Genomic DNA, 19587 nt, shown 5'->3' on the forward strand with positions numbered 1-19587 from the left:
CTGGCCAGGCCTGACAGTAACCACTTGGCATGAGTTAGCTTACAAAACAGGAGGTCCTGGTAAGGAACACCACCAACCAGAAGAATCAGAGAAAAGTCAAAAGACGGGAGATGCCAGTCCATATGTTCTTTCAACCTTCCAGAATCCTTCTCACTGGACTCCATTTTGGCTGAATGATGCAAACGTCACCATCAGGAAGGACCCTAGTCAGACCGATTAGCCAGAGACAACCGGGAAAAACCCGAGAGTGTGAGTGAGGTAGCAGAGCAGTTTTCCTGGGTTCCCTTACCCTGGTGCTCTCCACCCAGGAGCCCTTCCCAATAAAATCTCTTGCTTTGGCAGCACGTGTCTCCTGGGACAGTTCATTTCCAAGTGTTAGACAAGAGCCCACTATTGGGCCCTGGACGCGGTCCTCCTTCCTGCAACAGTTTGTGTTATGCTCCTTTGCAGAGCAGAGCAGAGCAGGCTTTGCCATAGCTCACTAAGGCAGGCCTCCTGGAGTGTCTCCACCCCAGAGTCAGCAAGAGGAAGGCCCCTGTCACCAGTGTGTTGACTGAAGTGTTCTCACAACCAGAGCAATGTCAAGAATACCAGAGAGTAAGTGTAGGGAGCCAGGAATCCATGCTGAAAGCAGACAGGGTAGTGGTCCCTGAGAGAAAGAGAACGAGGAATGGCTTTCTTGACACAACAGAAGCCATTTGGGGCTTAAGTCATTTGATGATCTAAGCCTGGCCACAGTACTTGTCTTTGAACAAGTCTCAATAATAATGATCTTAAGAAAACACAAGGACAAGCTTACCAGGTGAAAGTAATAATAACAAAAATAAATCAATTGTAAAGACTCCCAGTTCTATTTCAATGGTAAAGACTAGCTTAATGCACATTCTTGAGCTGTTTTGCAGTTTAAATACCACTCCTGGGTGCTTATGGTAAAGAATTCACCTGCCAAGCAGGAGACACAAGTTCGGAAAGATCCCCTGGAGAAGGAGATGGCAATCCACTCCAGTATTCTTGCCTGAGAAATTTCGTGGACAGAAGAGCCTGGCGGGCTACAGTCCATGGGGTTGCAAAAGAGTCAGACACAACATAGAGATTAAATAACAGCAACAACTGGGTCAGCTAGAATATAAGGGATAGCGATGTTGACCCTCTCTTACCCTTAGTCCTTCAATCAACTAAAACTTGGACTCTGCCTACTGCCCAAACCCTTTCATGAATATGCGTATACCCTTTAGCTTAAAACTTCCCCAATTCTGCTGTTTGGGGAGACACTGCTTTGGGAAACGTTCCCTATGTTCTCCTTACTTGCTGCAAGAAATAAATCCTTCCTTCTCTCTATCTTGGACTCCGTTGTGTCTTTCGGCTCTATACCCGCTAAGAGGCGAACCCAGTTTCTGGGTAGCAATGTGACACGGAAAACCTAGGGCAGCAGAAAGGAGGGACTTGCTTGAGCAGATGGTAGATGGAGGACCCTGCCCTAGAACTTGTGCAACAGAGTCGGTACTGCTAAGAGCTCTAAGGTGGAGCTGGGAGGTCACTAATGAAGTGTGATTCATATATGGCTCGTCCTGGATTTAATCTGACCTTTTGACCTGATGAAGTCATCCAGAACACCTGCCAGAAGCCAAGATATTTATGGGACCTTTACCCTAAAATAACTCAGTGAGAGTCTACCCATCGATCAGACCCCTACCCTGAAACAACTTGTAATACTTAAAGCACAAATATTGTCAAAGTCAACCACAATTCTCTCTGGGCAACTTTTAACAAGCTCCAGGCTTTTTGTCTTTATAAGCCCTTCTTCCTCCCAATACGTTCACAGGTACCTGAATTTGTGTCTCCCATATTACATTTTTTTAATGTGTATTTATTTTTGGCAAGGCTGGGTCTTCATTGCTGCTCGGCTTTTCTGTAGTTGCCGTGAGCCGGGCTGCTCCCTAGTTGTGGGCCCTGCCCCAAGGGTGCAGGCCACGGGCTTCAGGAGCTGTGGTTCCCAGGCTCTAGAGCACAGGCTCAGTAGTTGTGCCCACAGGCTTAGTTGTCCCAAGGCATGTGGGATCTTCCCAGATCAGGGATCCAACCCTGTGTCCCCTGCATTGGCAGGCAGATTCTTTACCGCTGAGCCACCAGGGAAGCCCCCTGAAATGCAATTCTTAAAATCCCAAATAAACTATTTTCTTATCTGCAGCCTCGTGCATTATTTTCTGGTTGACAAATTTGGTCCCCAAATTCCCAGAGCGGCAGGGCGGGCAAGGGAGCGGAGGGATGGCAGGCCTGGCGGTGCAACCTGGGAGCTGCAGCCGGAACGCAGCGGATCGCTGAGCACAGAGCAGCCCAGCCTTCTCTGCCTCCCTCGACGCCCGCGCAGCCCTCCGCCCGGGAGAATTCCCGGAAGCGGGGCGGGAACAATGGGAGGAAATGCAGGAGGAAGCGGTGACGCCACCCCTGCCAGCCCGGGGAACAGGCACCTCTATGGCCTGCTCCTTGGACTGCTTGTTATTTCCTCCCTTTAACGTCTTTCTGGGTCATAAAATACCCCCACCTCCCAGCCCTGCTATAGGCCCTGGGGTCAGCCCTTCCGAGGGGCTGGGTGGCTTCACAAGCCCCCAATTCCTCCAGAAGGAAAGTCTGGAGGCAGAATGCCCGTCCCTAAGCCTAAGAAGCCGGCTGTGGGGTCAAGATCCGAGAAAGGCAGAGCATCCTCTGAGTGGGTGGAGGAAGGAGGGAAGAGGGACAGTCTGAGGCTGATGGAGATGGAAAAACCCTGATGGGCCACTCTTCATTCAATCATTTCACGGAGGACAGAGGAGACATGGTGTTATTCAGGGGGATCAGACCTGGGAGGATGCAGACCCTTGAGGAGACTCAACCCATCCTGAGATCAACACTGAGACACAGAACTTAGGGCACCCAGCCTTCTGCATAAGAGGGATGCTGCACACTTGGTGGGTACCAACCTTTAGTGGCAGGCAGGATTCAGTACAAATGAGGCAAGGATGGGCCTGGGGGCCTGGGAGTCAGCTCTGAGTGTGTATGGAGCCCAGTAAGCTGGAATAAAAGCCTGTGAGCCTTGCCCCACCACCCCCACTCTTCACAGCCTACTGATAGAAAAATGCGCTGCCCAGCCTCTCCAGACCCCGTCATCCCTCTTGGCTGTGCTGTGTTCTGAAGCCACTGGCATGTGAGGGCACAAGTTTGGGGGCTGAAAGAGCTGCTGCCATCCCAAAGACAGAAAGTGAGGTCAGGAATCAGCATGGAGGAGGGAGGGAAAGGTCAAAAGCAGCTTCCATGTTGACAGGCACACTTTTCCTCATGAAAAAAGAATTCATTCAAACTCATAACCCAGGCAGGTTACTGTCCTGCCAGAAATGGGAGGTGGTGACCTCCAAGTCTGAGCCTTAAGTGGGAGGGTAAGAATTAAGGTGGCCAAGTAAGTTGATTTTAACAAAGCACAAAGAAATCGAAACAATTTTATTTTAAAACATCTGGCCACATACGGGGAAAGAATCTTAAGGAGTAGATATATATAGTGGGTGACTCAGCATGCTGTACATTTGAAACTGGCACAGCACTGTAAATCAACTATACTGCAATAAAAGTTAAAATAAATAAGTAAATAAATAAAACAGTGGGCCATTTTACATCATTGTTTATAAGAACAAAACACAGGAGGCAACCCAAATGTCAAGCAGAGAAGATGAATAAGTTTAGACATACAACAGAATACCATGTTGTTGCTGAGTCACTAAGTCATGTCCGACTCTTTGCGACCCCATGGACTATAGCATGCCAGGCTTCCCTGTCCTTCACTATCTACAGCTATAAAAATAATGGGAATATTACACTGTAGATTTATAATGTATGGAAATTCTTTGAGATACATTGTTAAGCATATGGATCAATGGAACAGAATGTAGACAGCCCAGAAATAAACCCACACCCCTACGGCCAATTAATATTTGACAAAGGAGGCAAGAATAAACAATGGGAAAAAAGACTGTCTCTTCAGCAAGTGGTATTGGGAAAGTTGAACAGCCACAGGTAAATCAGTGAAGTTAGAACACACCCTCTCACCACAAAAATAAACTCAAACTGGCTTAAAGACATAAGACGTGATACCATACAAGTCCTAGAAGAGATCAAAGGCAAAACATTCTCTGACATAAATCATGCCAATGTTTTCTTAGGTCAGTCTCCCAAGGCAATAGAAATAAAAACAAAAGTAAACAAATGGGACCTAGTCAAACTTACAAGCTTTTGCACATTATGGGAAACAATAAAATGAAAAGAGAAACTGCAGAATGGGGAAAATATTTACAAACAGCACAACCAACAGTGCTTAATTTCCAAACTACACATACAGTTCACACAATTCAACAACAAAAAAGCAAACAACCCAACTGATAAATGGGCAGACGACCTAAACAGACATTTGTCAAAAAAAGAAATACAGATGGCCAGTAGGCACATGGCCTACTGAAATGAAACCTGAAAAGATGTTCAGCATTGCTAATTATTAGAGAAATGCAAATCAAAACTACAATGAGGTACCACCTCACATCAGTCAGAATGGCTATCATTAAAAAGTCTACAAATAAATGATGGCGAGAGTGTGGAGAAAAGGGAAGTCTCCTACACTGTTGGTGGGAATGCAAGTTGGAATAGCCACTGTGGAAACCAGTATGGAGGTACCTCTGAAAACTGAAAACAGAATTACATTGTGTGATTATACAGATAATACAGATTACTGTATGATCTAGCAAGCCCACTCCTGGACATGCATCCAGACAAAACAATAATTCAGAAAGATACATGCACCTTTTTGTTCATAGCAGCAGTATTCACAATAGCCAAGACATGGAAACACCCTAAATGCCCATCAACAGATGAGTGGGTAAAGAAGATGTGGTGCACACACACATGAGCACTGCTAAGCCATAAAAAATGAAATAATGCCATTTCACAGCAAGTGAAAGTGAAGTTGCTCAGTCATGTCCGATTCTTTGCAATCCCATGGACTGCAGCCTACCAGGCTCCTCAGTCCATGGGATTTTCCAGGCAAGAGTACTGGAGTGGGTTGCCATTTCCTTCTCCACGGGATCTTCCCAACCCAGGGATTGAACCCGGGTCTCCCACACTGCAGGCAGACGCTTTACTGTCTGAGCCACCAGGGAAGCCCAACATGGATGCAACTAGAGATTTTCATACTAAGTGAAGTAGGTCAGAAAAAGAATGATGTCATTTATACCATGTGATGTCACTTATATGTGGAATCTAAACTATGATGCAAATGACCCTCTCTATGAAATAGAATCATGGACATAGAGAACAGATTTGTGGTTTGCCGGAGTCCAGCTCCAGCAGCCAGGGATTCAACCTGAAGGGATGAGCAGTGTCGGCGAGAAACTGAGGCAGCCTCTCAGTTTTCTTGGACTGCCTGTTTATTTCAAGCTTATGATTCTCTTTTATACCTTTACAAAAGCATTAGGTCAGAGGTTTGATATTTTCAGTTCCCACTGACCCAGATTTGTTGTCTCCATAAATCATTGTTGCCCCTCAAAAGGAGTTCCTTCCTCAGCGATTCTCTCATCTACTTTTTCTCATATGTCCTTGTGAATACACTGTAACTCATGCTAATGTCTGGGCTGCATACCACCTTCCTCAGTTTATTTCTTATTTTCTAAGTCCTGTTTGCCCCTCGTATCCTAAGCTCACTATTACTTAGAAAGGGCTTCCAGCTAATAATCTCTAAAGTCCCTAATTTCTATAAGCTATAGTAGAATATGCTAACATTACAGCAATCCTTAACTCTTTAGCTTCTAACTATTTTAATTATTCCTAAGCCCTAAATTCAGCAAACTCCTTTGCCATAAACACTTTCCTCACAAATGGGCTTCAGATAGCAATCCCTCCCATGGCCTCAAGCTACGGCCTGCAGAAGGCTTTGTGCCTTCTCATGCTCCTCTCAAAAACAATAAGCACCTTAATATTCTTTTCAGTCAACTCAGCCGAGGAAAGGAAAAAAACAAGTCAGAATCATAAAGCCTAACTCCTTCATTCCGGGTCCGTGCCTGCGGAACAAAGGGAGGGGGTTAGGGCCGTGCCTCCATTTTGTCAGTAATGCCTAACGCGGCTCCCGACAGTGGTTGCCAAGGGGGAGAGGGTTGGGGGGGTAGGTCAAATGGAAGGCTGGGGTTAGTAGATATAAGCTTTTATATACAGAATGGATAAACAACAAGGTCCTACTATATACCACAGAGAATTATATTCAATATCCTATGATAATCATAATGGAAAAGAATATTTTAGAAAAACAGAATATGTGTCTGTGTGTGTGTATATATAGATATAAAATATATATACATGTAAAACTGAATCATTTTGCTGCACAGGAGAAATTAACACAACATTGTAAATCACCTATACTTCAATTTTTTTTAATATTGATTGATTTTTTTTTTAAACATACATTGTTAAGTGTAAAACCAAGTTCAAAAAAGTGTGTATAATATGCTACCTGTTACTTAGAGTAGCCAGAAAGTGTAATGCTGGTTGCCAGAGGCTGGAGGGAGGGGACAATGGGAAGTTACTGTTTAATGGGTATAGAGCTTTAGTTTTACAGATGAAAAGAGTTACAGGGATGGATGGGGATGATGGTTACACAATGCTAATGTATTTAATATCACTAAACTATATATATACTTAAAAATGGTTAAGATGGTAATTGTTATATCTTCAGTTCAGTTCAGTCACTCACTCATGTCCTATTTTTTGTGACCCCATGGACTGTAGCATGCCAGGCCTCCCTGTCCATCACCAACTCCTGGAGTCCACCCAAACCCATGTCCATTGAGTCGGTGATGCCATCCAACCATGTCATCCTCTGTCGTCCCCTTCTCCTCCTGCCCTCAATCTTTCCCAGCATCGGGGTCTTTTCAAATGAGTCAGCTCTTCGCATCAGGTGGCCAAAGTATTGGAGTTTCAGCTTCAACATCAGTGAACACTCAGGACTGATCTCCTTTAGGATGGACTGGTTGGATCTCCTTGCTGTCCAAGGGACTCCCAAGAGTCTTCTCCAACACCACAGTTCAAAAGCATCAATTGTTTGGCACTCAGCTTTCTTTATAGTCCAACTCTCATATCCATACATGACCACTGGAAAAACCATAGCCTCGACTAGACGGACCTTTGTTGACCAAGTAATGTCTCTGCTTTTTAATACTCTGTCTAGGTTGGTCATAACTTTCCTTCCAAGGAGTAAGCATCTTTTAATTTCATGGCTGCAATCACCATCTGCAGTGATTTTGGAGCCCAGAAAAATAAAGTCAGCCACTGTTGCCACTGTTTCCACTCTTTCCCCATCTATTTGCCATGAAGTGATGGGACTGGATGCCATGATCTTAGTTTTCTGAATGTTGAGCTTTAAGCCAACTCTTTAGTTCCTCTTCACTTTCTGCCATAAGGGTGGTGGTGTCATCTGCATATCTGAGGTTACTGATATTTCTCCTGGCAATCTTGATTCCAGCTTGTGCTTCTTCCAGCCCAGTGTTTCTCATGATGTACTCTGCATAGAAGTTAAATAAGCAGGGTGACAATATACAGCTTCGATGTATTCCTTGTCCTAGTTGGAACCAGTCTGTTGTTCCATGTCCATGTTATATTTTACCACAATACAAAAAAGTCTATTTTAATAAATAAATATACTAGCTATTGTGTGAAAATAGGAAAGTCAGAATTTATACTGGTGATTAAGCAATAATATGAGTGATAGAGAAGAAACAAAAAACAGTTATAACCATGAGAGAAAGATGGAACCAGATGGAGAAACAAAGGGCAGAATTTCGCTGCATTTTTAAAAATCATTTTTGGTTTTATAGCTCCTTAATTTTTTTTTACAAACTAAAAAATTAAATTTAAAAATGGAACATAAAAACATTTTTTAAATTTTATAATTTATTCATTCAACAAATACTTATTTAGCACATCAGACAAAATACTGGGCCTGACCTCATGGAACTTACATTCTACTAACAGCTGCCTGCCTCCTGACTGAGTGTACATTAGATACATTGCCAAGCATTCTACAACTATACCTGTCACAGCGGTGGGGTAGTGTACTGGTGTTAGTTCAATTTATCTTACAGATGAGGAAACTGGGACTCAGGCATTTAACTTTTCTGATTTCACACAAATAACAGACAGAGCCAGAATCCAAAGGCCTGGCCTTAGACCCAATCATGGACTAGCGGACATACCTCGGAGCCCTGTGAGCACATCGTGAAAGACACAAAAAAATCCTTGGTTTGCCTCATCCATGGAAACAGGAACCCAGGCTATAAATTTGATATGGTGCAATCTTTTTCAAAAAAATCTAATTCTGAGGTGTATTAATCATGCCTTCTTATTTTCTATATTTTCATGACATATTTTGACATCTAAGGCTTTGCTCATTTGGAGAGGCTGCCCTTCCCAGGGCTGGCCAATTCCTAGAGACAGTAAAGGACTCACTGGCAACTGCACCTTTCATATGCAAACCAACCAGTCCAGAGCCCACACCCCCACCACTCCTCTACAGACTGCTCCCACTCAGCCAACATTCCCCTGCCCTGAAACCCCAGGACCAGGCACACAAAACTCCATGCAGCCCAGCACCCCACAGCCCACTGAAATTATTCAGACCTGCCATCCCTAAGGGTTTCCCTGGTGGCTCAGATGCTAAAAAATCTGCCTGCAATGCAGGAGACCCATGTTCGACACACATCAGTATTCTTGCCTGGAGAATCCCATGGACAGAGAAGCCTGGCAGGCTACAGTTCCTTGGGGTTACCAAGAGTCAAACATGACTAAGCGACTAACACTTTCACTCTCACAGCCATTCCTAAACCCACTCACCCTGCCTCAGTTCAGCTCAGTTCAGTCGCTCAGTCATGCTCAACTCTTTGCAACCCCATGGACTGCAGTACGCCAGGCTTCCTTGTCCATCACCAACTTCCAGAGCTTGCTCAAACTCAGGTCCATCAAATCGGTGATGCCATCCAACCATCTCATCCTCTGTTGTCCCCTTCTCCTCCTGCCTTCAATCTAAGGAGTCATTTCTTCATATCAGATGACCAAAGTATTGGAGCTTCAGCTTCAGCATCAGTCCTTCCAATGAATATTTAGGATCTATTTCCCTTAGGATTGACTGGTTGGATGTCTTTGCCATCCATGGGACTCCCAAGAGTCTTCTCCAACACCACAGTTCAAAAGCATCAATTCTTCACCACTCAGCTTTCTTTATGGTCCAACTCTCACATCCATACATGACTACTGGAAAAACCATAACTTTGACTAGGCAGACTTTTGTCAGCAAAGTAATGTCTCTGCTTTTTAATATGCTGCCTAGGTTGGTCATGGTTTTTCTTCCAAGGAGCAAGTGTCTTTTAATTTCATGGCTGCAGTCACCATCTGCAATGATTTTGGAGCCCCAAAAAATTAAGTCTGTCACTCTTTCCATTGTTTCCCCATCTATTTGCCATGAAGTGATAGGGCCAGATGCCACGATCTTAGTTTTTTGAATGTTGAGTTTTAAACCAGCCTTTTCACTCTCCTCTTTCACTTTCATCAAGAGGCTCTTTAGTTCCTCTTTGCTTTCTGCTTACCCTGCCTAGCCCTTTCTTTTCTGAGGAAACCACAGTAAAGGCTCCTGTACGCGCTTTCCTCTCACCCCCTCTGCCTCATGACTGACCCTGGTGCTTCCCAGTGCCTGCCCCTCCTCTAGGGAACTGATGAGAGGCAGGAAGGGAAGGGTCCTGTGTGGGGAACAGGTCTGGCTGAGACCCCAGGAGAAAGCAGCCAGCCAGAGAGAGGCAGCCGGGCCTGTGGCAGGCATGGCTGAGGGAGAGGCTAAGAGAGAGGCTCTTCCACTGAAAGTGGCCTCCATACCTGCAAGGGTGCGTATCCCCCATCAGTACTCCAGGTCTCCCCTCTGCCGTGGTGCCATGAGCTGAAGAATGAACAGGTGCAGCAGTCCAAAGAAGACAACAGCCTCCCACGGGAAAGGCTTCCACAGCCCAGACTGGTGAATTACGAAGGGAGTGCTGGCAGTGGAGAACCAGTTCACAACCTTCATGGTAAAGACTGTCAGTCAAGAGGCACCGGTGGATGTTAAATCTAGAGGGATATTTTGATGAGGAGCAGGATATTTGCAGAGTATTAAAGTGTCTCTTAATATACTTCAAGGAGGGAAAAATAAAAGTAAAGACACAATGGAAAAATTAGACAATACCTTGACAGGTGATTGAAATGAATATCACCAAGGAGGGATACCATGTATCTCCAGATACCGAGACAAAACACAACTGTGGCACAAGTAGGAGATAAACTATGACAGATTCCAGCCAGGAGTCAGTAACCCAATCTGATCATAAATCTAATTATGAGAAAGACATCAGGCAAACTCCAAATGAGGACTACTCTTTTTTCATTTGAGGAATGTTCGATTTGTTAATTGGGGTATTATACTATTCAAAGCTTCCTGGATGGCTCAGCAGGTAAAGAATCCACCTGCAATGCAGGAAACACAGGAGACTTGGGTTCAATCCCCAGGTCAGGAAGACCCCCTGGAGGAGGAAACGGCAATCCACTCCAGTATTTGTGCCTGGAGAATTCCATGGACAGAGGAGCTCGTGGGCTACAGTCCATGAGGTTGCAAAGAGTCGGACATGACTGAGCAACTAAGCGCGCGCACACACACACACACACACACACATTATTCAAAAATATAAACCGTTACAACTGTGGAAGTGAACCAAAGTAAAAGAGGTTATGGAAATATGATGATGAAATTCAGTGTGAGAGTCTAGACTGGAGATCCTCTACAGGAAAAGGGGGTGGGGGAGTGCTATAAAAGACATAATGTGGCCAGTTGATGGGATTAAAATACAAACAGTAGATTAAAGTAGGCAACTGTGTTAAATTTACTGAAATTGGTAACTTACTGCACTTATGTAAAAAAAAAATCCCTATTTTTAGGAAATATACATGGAAGTATTTAAAGATAAAGGGCCATGATGAGTAAAGCTTACCATCAAGTGGGAGAGAGAGAAAAGAAGAGGAAGGAGGGAGAGGAAATAGTGGGAGAATAAAAAAAATGGAATAAAAAAATGGAATAGAGCATTATCAATAAGTGAATCTGAGTAAAGAGTGTGTGAATGTTCTTTGTTCTATTTTTGAAATTTCTCTGGGTTTGAAATTATTTCCCCAGATAAACTCTAGAAGGGTCTCCATGTGTCAGTTTCTCATTCTTTATCTTTTAAACTAAGAAAAAGACATATCAACTAAAAATATATGTATTACCACTCAAACCCATTCATCAGTGACTCAGCTGCACCTTCCTCATTAGATTTGGTGAGTTAGCACAACAGGAAAGTCAGATAGCCCCTGACCTGGCAGAACACACAGACACAGACACACACACACACACGCAGGCACACAGACTCGGGGGAAGTTTAAGGACACCGGTGAGGAGACACCATGAGTGGTGGTCCCTCCAGCCATGCATACCTAGCCATGAGGAGCAGGAAATGAGAAGAGCCGGATATTACACACACACACACACACACACCCAGCCTGCCTGGCCTCTGGCGGCCTTCCTGCCAGGATCTGATTCCCCAGGGGTGCCCAGGGTAACTCTAAATAGTTGTCCACTTCAGTCCAAAAAAAGACAAAAGAAAAACTATTCTGAAACCCAGGGATATCCTGAATAGAATCCGGGACAAAATGCATAGGTATAAAAATCCTTGGAAAATAAGGATATGGTCAGTGCTTCTGAGGATGCTGGGAACCAGAGGATGGTGAACTATAAATATCCCTGCCTCAAAACTGCCTCCCGGACTTCCCTAGTGGTCCAGTAGTTAGGAGTCTGCCTGCCAGGCTTCCTGGTGGCTCAGTGGCTAAGTATCCACCTGCCAATGCAGGGGACACAGGTTGGATCCTTGGTCTGGAAGGATCCCACATGCCTCAGAGCAACTGAGACCATGTGTCACAACTACTGAGCCTACACACTGAAAATACTGAGGCTATGAACCACAGCTGCCAAAGCCTGCACGCCTAGAGTCCCTGCTCCGCAACAAGAGAACCCACCACGAGAAGCCTGCGCGCGGCAACTAGAGAAAGCTCACGTGCAACAACAAAGACCCGGAGCAGTCATAAAGAAATAAATCACCTTCCTCCCAAGGATTCCGGAGGCCAGCCAACTGGCCTGCTGAAACCTGGAAGTGGAACACAGGCCTACTTTCCCCGACTTCTAGCAACAACAGACTGCCTCTCTGCCTTTCTTAATGCCTATGCGCACAGGCACATTTGGGTGAACATCCATTCCCGTGTAAGAAAGACACCAGGACAAAGCAACCAATAGAAAGACAGAGAGAAAATACCCTCCACACTTAAAACAGACTGGGGGTCAATATTCCTGACAAGATCCCAAGTGTACAAACTACTGGGAATGAGTAAGAAAAAAACAAGCACCTCAAAACAGAAGGACAGGCAACTGACAGAAGAGGAAATACAACTGGGCAATAAAGACACCCAACTTTACAAGCAATCAAGGAAACACCTAGCAAACATAAAACACTGATTTTTTTTTTTTAATACTGTTGATAGATGTAAACCAGGACATCTCTTTGAAAAGTCATTTGTCAGAACTGATGAAAATGCTATTTCATTTCTAAGGACCTATCCTAAAGGAAAAACAGTATAAGAACATAACAACATTTGGTTAAAGATGTTCAGTGAAAAGCCAGGAAAGAAACTAAACACCAGTGGATAAGGGCACAATGGGATAGATTATGGTACACTCACGCCATGGAACATAACACGACTACTGAAAATGAGGTTGATCAATACCCTCTGACCTGGGAAAACGGTCCACGATAAAATGACATTTTACATGGCGTGACTCACTTTTGTGTCAGTAAATGTATATACTTGTATGTAAACAGATGCTCACAGATGAAGAAGACACGCACCAAGTGATCAACAGTGGACATCACTGTAGGGAAGGGAAGGGGTGAATGGGAGAACATGACTATTTCCTTTGTGACCTTCTAAGAATGGAGCTTATTTATGCTTATGTTTTTTAAAATAATTTTTGTACTCTTGTGGGCTTTCTGTAAATTTTTTTTAAACAGAAGAATATGTGCAGGGACTTCCCTGGTGGTCCAGTGGTTAAGAATCCACCTTCCAATGCAGGGACGTAAGTTTGATCCTTGACGGTAAAGCTAATACTCCACGTGCTGCGGAACTACTGAGCCCTAGTGCTGCAAGGGAGATCCAGCGTCCACAACTAAGACTTGACACAGCTAAATAAATAAAAGAATGTGTGCAAATTGACGTATAGCACGCGTCCACATGCAGCATGTGCTTGCTGCAATATTCACACGCTGGTGTGGTTTCTTATGTGCATCCATATGGATTCTGCTATTACCACATCCTGGGCACCTTCAATGTGCCAAGCATGGGGTAGGCATTAAAACATCCACACCAACTCTGCATTATGGTACGGTTATTGCCTCTGTCCTGATGTGGAAACAGAGGTTCAGAGAGGTCCAGGTCATAGGCAGTGCCAGGATGAGACTCACTGCTGACAGAGGAGTTCCTGAGAGAAGCTTTGACCCTGACTCATGCCAGCCACCACTGCTGCCCTGCTCAGCTATGCAGACAACCTAGAGGACCAAGACCACCAGCTCCTGCCAGGATGGGACCCCTCAGCCACATCAACCCACTCCAGGGGTGAGTGGCAGACACCCACTGGCCAGACCTGCTCCCCCAGGCGCCTCTGCGGCCTTCCTTACATTCTTGCATGCGACTGACTCATGTTCAGCTTCTTCCTGGAAAGCCTCATTTTCCCTCCACAGATTAAGCCCATTGTCCCAGGAGACACCAGGACATCCCTTCCACCTCCACCTGGGGTGGGAGGGAGCCAAGACCTACTCAGTGCTGTCCCTACAGAAGACAGTCACCTATGTCAGGAAGATCCACTGTTCCCAAAATGTCTCCTCACAGCCCATTGTGGTGCCTAACCCCTCACCATTATCATTTCTCTTTTGGTCTAAGCAGAGACTGGGGAATAAAGCAGCATCCCCAACATGTCTAAGAAAAAGCAAAAGTTAAGCTACAGGCTGCCACCAACACTTGAGTATGAATGAGTCTTTTTCAACGACAGCTAAGAGGAGCCTTTGATTGGAAAGGGCTGGGGCAGTGGGACTCAAAGCAACCGGGACAGCCAGAGGCAGCACATGAGGGACAAAAAGGAAATGTGCCTGGAGGAAGTGCCACCTGCCGTTTATGGAGCAGCCCTTTGCAGGGCCCTGAGATGGGCCTGTGCACTTGAGTTAACGCTGCATAAGGAGGAGGGGATGGAGGCTCAGGGAGCTGACGTGAGGACCCGCCCAAGGCAGCAGGGCTATTGCGACTAGACTGCACATCTTCCCACAGTCTATACTGGTTCCACTCCATCAGCTCACAGGGCCCAACGAGGGGGTGGGAGGAGGAGCAGCTGAGGAGGAAGAATGGGGAGCACCGAGCGTGGGGAGCTGCCTTCTGGGCCCTCCTCAGTGGCAGACTCCACACAGGCAACCCAGGTCGCAGGGCAGACGAAGGCAGGCAAGCCTCTGTGTGTGGCTGAGACAGCCCTCAATGGCCCACTTTATAGAGTCACCAGGTTGCTGAAAGGTTGGGGGTGGACCACGCTTGTCCAAAGAAAATGCTATAGTGAGCGCCTAAAGGAATGCTTCCTGAAAACAGTAATGTGCCTTCTAGCTGATTCTTGGTGTCAACCTGGGTCTCCTTCTTTACTGTCTGATTGAAGGGCCTGGGTGCACAGGCCCCCTGGGGTAGAGTTGCCAGTTCAAGTACAGTACTGCCTGTTAAGTTTTCATTTCAGATAAACAATGGGGAATTTCTTAATATAAGTATGTCTCATGCAACACTTGGGACATTCGAAATTAACTGTCTGTCCTGTATGTTTCTCTGTTGAATCTGGCCACCCTACCCCAGGCCTGGCTAGGCCTGGAGCCAGTGAGTTACCGTAATCAAGATGAGCATCATTTTGACACAGATGTTTCATGCTTCTTGTTTTTGATTTTGCTATGCTGCTCAGCTTGTGGGATATCAGTTCCCCGATCAGGGATCAAACTGGACCCTCAGCAGTGAAAGCAGGAAAACACATAATCCTAACCACTGGATCACCAGGGAATTCTGTAACCCTGGTGTTTTGACAAGTGGATACTTTGACCCCAAGGAGACTTTTGTGTCCATATTTATATTTACCAAACATTTAAATTTAAAAAAATACACCTACATTAATTAATTTCCACTGGAAAGGCATTTTTCAGAACAAATTAAATTAAACCCATTTAATTTGTTGATGTATTTTCTACACAGTGTAATTAAACTCTTTCCTTTTTTCGATCTTCATTTTTATTTTACCTAAATTATTCTCATTGGTAGCAATTATTTTCTATTTACATTCCCAACATAGGTTTGGTGCAAAGCTGTTTGTTTTTTGTTTTTTTTTTTCCATCTTCTGGTACAAAAAGATCAAGCTTTATCAACTATAGGTCTCTCCCATTCTTGAGTTTTCTTTTGTGGAATTCTGTTAAGTCTAATTCTCTCAGGCCAATGTTCACAGTTACCAATGGAATCCCTCAGTCAGTCTTTTAATTTCCTTAACAATTTTGCCCATGATTATTGTATGGTAATCATTTCTACCAATAACTACATCGATAAACTACAGCAAGAATTATATTTACTTCTTAGTTAATCCATGAAAAAACTGAGAGCCACTCCTTGTGCTAATGCCGTGGGTGCTCAGCCCTGGTGCACACTGGCCTCCCCTCCCCTGTGCGGATTCAAGAAGTGCTGAGGCCTGCACTCGACTCTACCTTCTCCTTTAGTCAATTTGCTGCAGAGCCCAGACATTGATCTATCATAAAGCCCGTAAGTCATTCTAAGATGCACCCAGGGTTGGAGCTCTGTTCCAAAAATCTAGAGCTGCACTGTCCCACACAGCAAAGAGCCACTACACATGCACAGGAACTATTTAAATTTAAATTAAGCAAAATTTAAGATTCAGTTCCTCAGTTACACTAGCCAACACAGAATGACTTCATCATCTCAGTAAGTTCTATCCAGCAGCACTGGTCTAGAGTGGAGATGACTGGTTGTCACTCCCTAACACCCGGGAGTTCGTAATGATGCACAGGCCCTGGCCCCAGTTAAGTCAGAACTTGCAGGTGGGCCAGGCACTGGTGTGTTGTGTCAAAACCGCCAATGGTGCTACTGTGTCTCATAGCCTGGATTGGGAACTTCTGGGCTCAGCGTTCCAGCGGTCAAGCAGTTGGTCAGGGATCAAGGTCAGCTTCCCCTCCAACATCCTTCTGAGAAGCCCAGAGTAAACAGGAAGTTGTTGAATGCAGCCTGGGACACAAGTCCAGGACCCACCCTAGCTGGATCGGCACAAGTGTCTCCCATCCAGAGGGGTGACGCTTCCTTTTTGCACTTGAAATCTGATTTTATGGACACAGTTTTGATCCACCCTTGCAGTCGGTTCAGGGTGGGTGGGATGCTAAATGGCCCAGAGATAGGAACCCGCCTGAGAGGTTCCCCTCCTGAGAGATTCCAAGACCCCACTCCAGGCCAGCAGACCAGTTTGGCACAACAAGGTCACTCAAAACTGCCAGCAGCCATGGAGGAAACACAGAAACCACGGGGAAAGAGAGGAGAGTGGAAGTGGGGGAAGAGTCATAGGAGAGAACGGATAAAAGGAGAGGGGCCAGGAGGGAAAGTGAGCAAAGCCAAAGACCTTTGGAGACAGAGGTGCAAGTGAGGGGCTGGAAAGAATGCGTGAGGCATTGAGGGGACTCTAGGAACAGCAGAAGGCAGAGGATGGAGGTTTGGCAGAAGGAGAGGAGGAGGCGGAGGGAGCCTCTGCAGAGGAGGCAGAGGAGGCAGAGGCTGTGCTGGAAGAAGACCTGGGAGGACCCTTGGTGGGGCTCAGAGAGCACCTGGGACGGCCAGGGATGAAGGGACCACCTCGTGACAACCCTGTGGACCTCACTGACACCGAGGACAGTCTGATGCCAACGGTCAACGTCACACCCATTATTTCCCTATTTGCTTCCTGACCAGACACTGACAACTTGAGGGTAGTAAGTAGGTGTTTCACATAAAATGTTCATTAAATTGAATTCACTATTTTTTTTCCCTTTTATCTTTCAGAATGTAAAATGTCATGTGGCTGCTCTTGTCGCTTCCTGGAAAGGTTCCTCACTTTCACAGCCTTAGAAATGCTAATAACTTTAATCTGGGATTCTTTTCTCACATTTCACGAGCAGAGTGAATGTGCTGTGTGGTCCAACCATGGGGGCCTGACAGAAGAACCTGTGTGTACCCGCCTCCCCTCTGCGGCTCCACCGGGCTTACCCCCATACACCTTCCATCCAGTCAAACTGCTCTCCAGCCTGCATACCCCACTCTGGCAACAGCTCCAACAACGAAACCAAAACTCTATTATTCCTGAAATTCTTCAGGTGTTTGTGAATGTAATTTTAAATTCAGGTGAATTAAAATTTAATAATTTTTGAAGTGAAGTGAAAGTCACTCAGTCATGTCTGACTCTTTGCCACCCCATGAACTTTATAGTTATGGAATTCTCCAGGCCAGAATACTGGAGTGGGTAGCCATTCCCTTCTCCAGGAGATTTTCCCAACCCAGGGATCAAACTCAGGTCTCCCACATTGCAGGCGGATTCTTTACCAGCTGAGCCACCAGGGAAGCCCATTAATAATTTTTAACTGCTAGAAATACAAAATCAAGATAACTGTTTATAAAACTCAAAAAATAACAATCAAATAGTTATGGGAAAGAAGTTTCTGTTTAAACTAGAAAGCTTTGTCAATTAGCTCTTCTGCAGACTAATGTTTGAGGAACTGATTTCCAGCACACTGGTCTCACAGTGACCTGGTCATGGGGGAAACTGGTTTTCAGAGAGCTGACTTCCCCCTGGGAGCTAAAGGACACCCACAGGGGCCAACGAGAGGGTTCCAAGGTGCGATCCAACCTGTCCCTCCTGTGACCTCCAACCCACAGGGCCAGGCCGATCCATGTGTGACACTGGCCTGGTATCACCCCGAAGGCCAGCCTGGCTCTTGAACTGATCAAAAATGTGTTCTTGAACCCTGCTGCCTTCCTGGTCTTAGAAATCTCCCCACAGGGCCTGAAAAATGCTGAATATGATCATGAAAATGAAACCTGCATTTCAGAGGAAATGCATGCCTTTGCCTTGCTAAGCTCCTTCCAGAAGGGCCTAGCACCCGCCTGGGGCTTCCGGGAGACTCTGAGAGGTGCAGGGACACAGTGATTCTGACCATGTTGAAGACCCGCCCTTCAATCACAGCTCTGCCATCACTAACCTTCAGGGAAATCACCCGGCCTCCTGGAGCCTCGATTTCCCTCTGTAATGATGACAGGTATAACAGCAACCCCTAACGATTAAAAAAGATCCTTTATATAAAGACTCAGCATAGGACCAGACACTTGGCTAAGCTCTCGGTAAACATCAGCTGTTGTGAATTTGCTATTATTATCCTCAGCCTGATCCTGGAGGCCCCCTCCCAGTCGGGCCCCCCTGCTCCCCTCTCACTGGGCGGCACAAGTTGTGTGACTCGGTCCTACCTGTAAGGCCTTAGCCCACGTCCCTGTGTGACTGAACAGCGGAAGGCCCTCCGTTCCTCTCCTCTCTCAAGCCGACTCTGGCCTCCGACTCAGCCTGTGTGGCCCTCCTCCAAGAAGCTTTCCAGGACTACCTGGAAAGCTTCCAGCGCTGCTCCCCCCTCACCCGCAGGTCCACCATCCATACTTGTCAGAAGCTGCCTTTTTCCCACAAAACGACTGTGTTGGAGTAGTTTAGTGTGAACTAATTCCAGACCCTGCTCCTGTGCAGGTGGGGGCTGCTGAGGTCCAGACTGGACAATACGGACCCAAGACGCCCTGGGCCCCACACTTGCAGCCCCACCTTGGGAGGGCGCACTGAAAGCACCCCCGTCCTCCCCACACGTACCAAGCTCTGCACTCACGGCCCGCAGAGACTGTGGCCGTTGGGTTTTTTCCAAGCTTTTTAAGATTTCAAACTTCCGGATATTTTGCAGCCTAGACCCTTGTGGGCCTTCCCCAGATCAGAATCTTCCCTCCTCCCTTCTCCCCTCCCCCACCCCAGGGAAAGACAGCGGGGCCCCAGACACCAGCTCACCCAGTTCCCAGACAAAAGTTCCACTGTCAGCAGGTCACAAAACAGCCAAGCCCATGCCTGATTCTTGGGTCTGGACCTCGGCCAACGGCACCGAGAGCAGGAACCCACTCCTGCCGGCACCGTCAGACCCAGCAGGGGCTGCTGAACCCCCACCATCACATTTAAGGCTCAGCACTGGGTGCCCTCACACCTGGTATCTCCCAGGCCACCCCACCCCGCAATCAACAGGGCCATCAGTCTGCAAGCTCGGCTGGCCATGCCCACTCCCCACACCCTGACCACCAGCACACAAAAGGCCA

The 19587-nt window shown here is 46.2% G+C and overlaps 1 protein-coding gene across 21 annotated transcripts in view; it reads right to left on the reverse strand.

Moving 5' to 3' along the window:
- Positions 1-19587, reverse strand: part of DYSF (dysferlin) — a 223156-nt gene that overhangs the window by 175714 nt on the left and 27855 nt on the right. The window lies entirely within an intron of this gene.

Source organism: Bos javanicus, chromosome 11, assembly GCF_032452875.1.
Source record: "Bos javanicus breed banteng chromosome 11, ARS-OSU_banteng_1.0, whole genome shotgun sequence".
Taxonomy (NCBI): domain Eukaryota; kingdom Metazoa; phylum Chordata; class Mammalia; order Artiodactyla; family Bovidae; genus Bos; species Bos javanicus.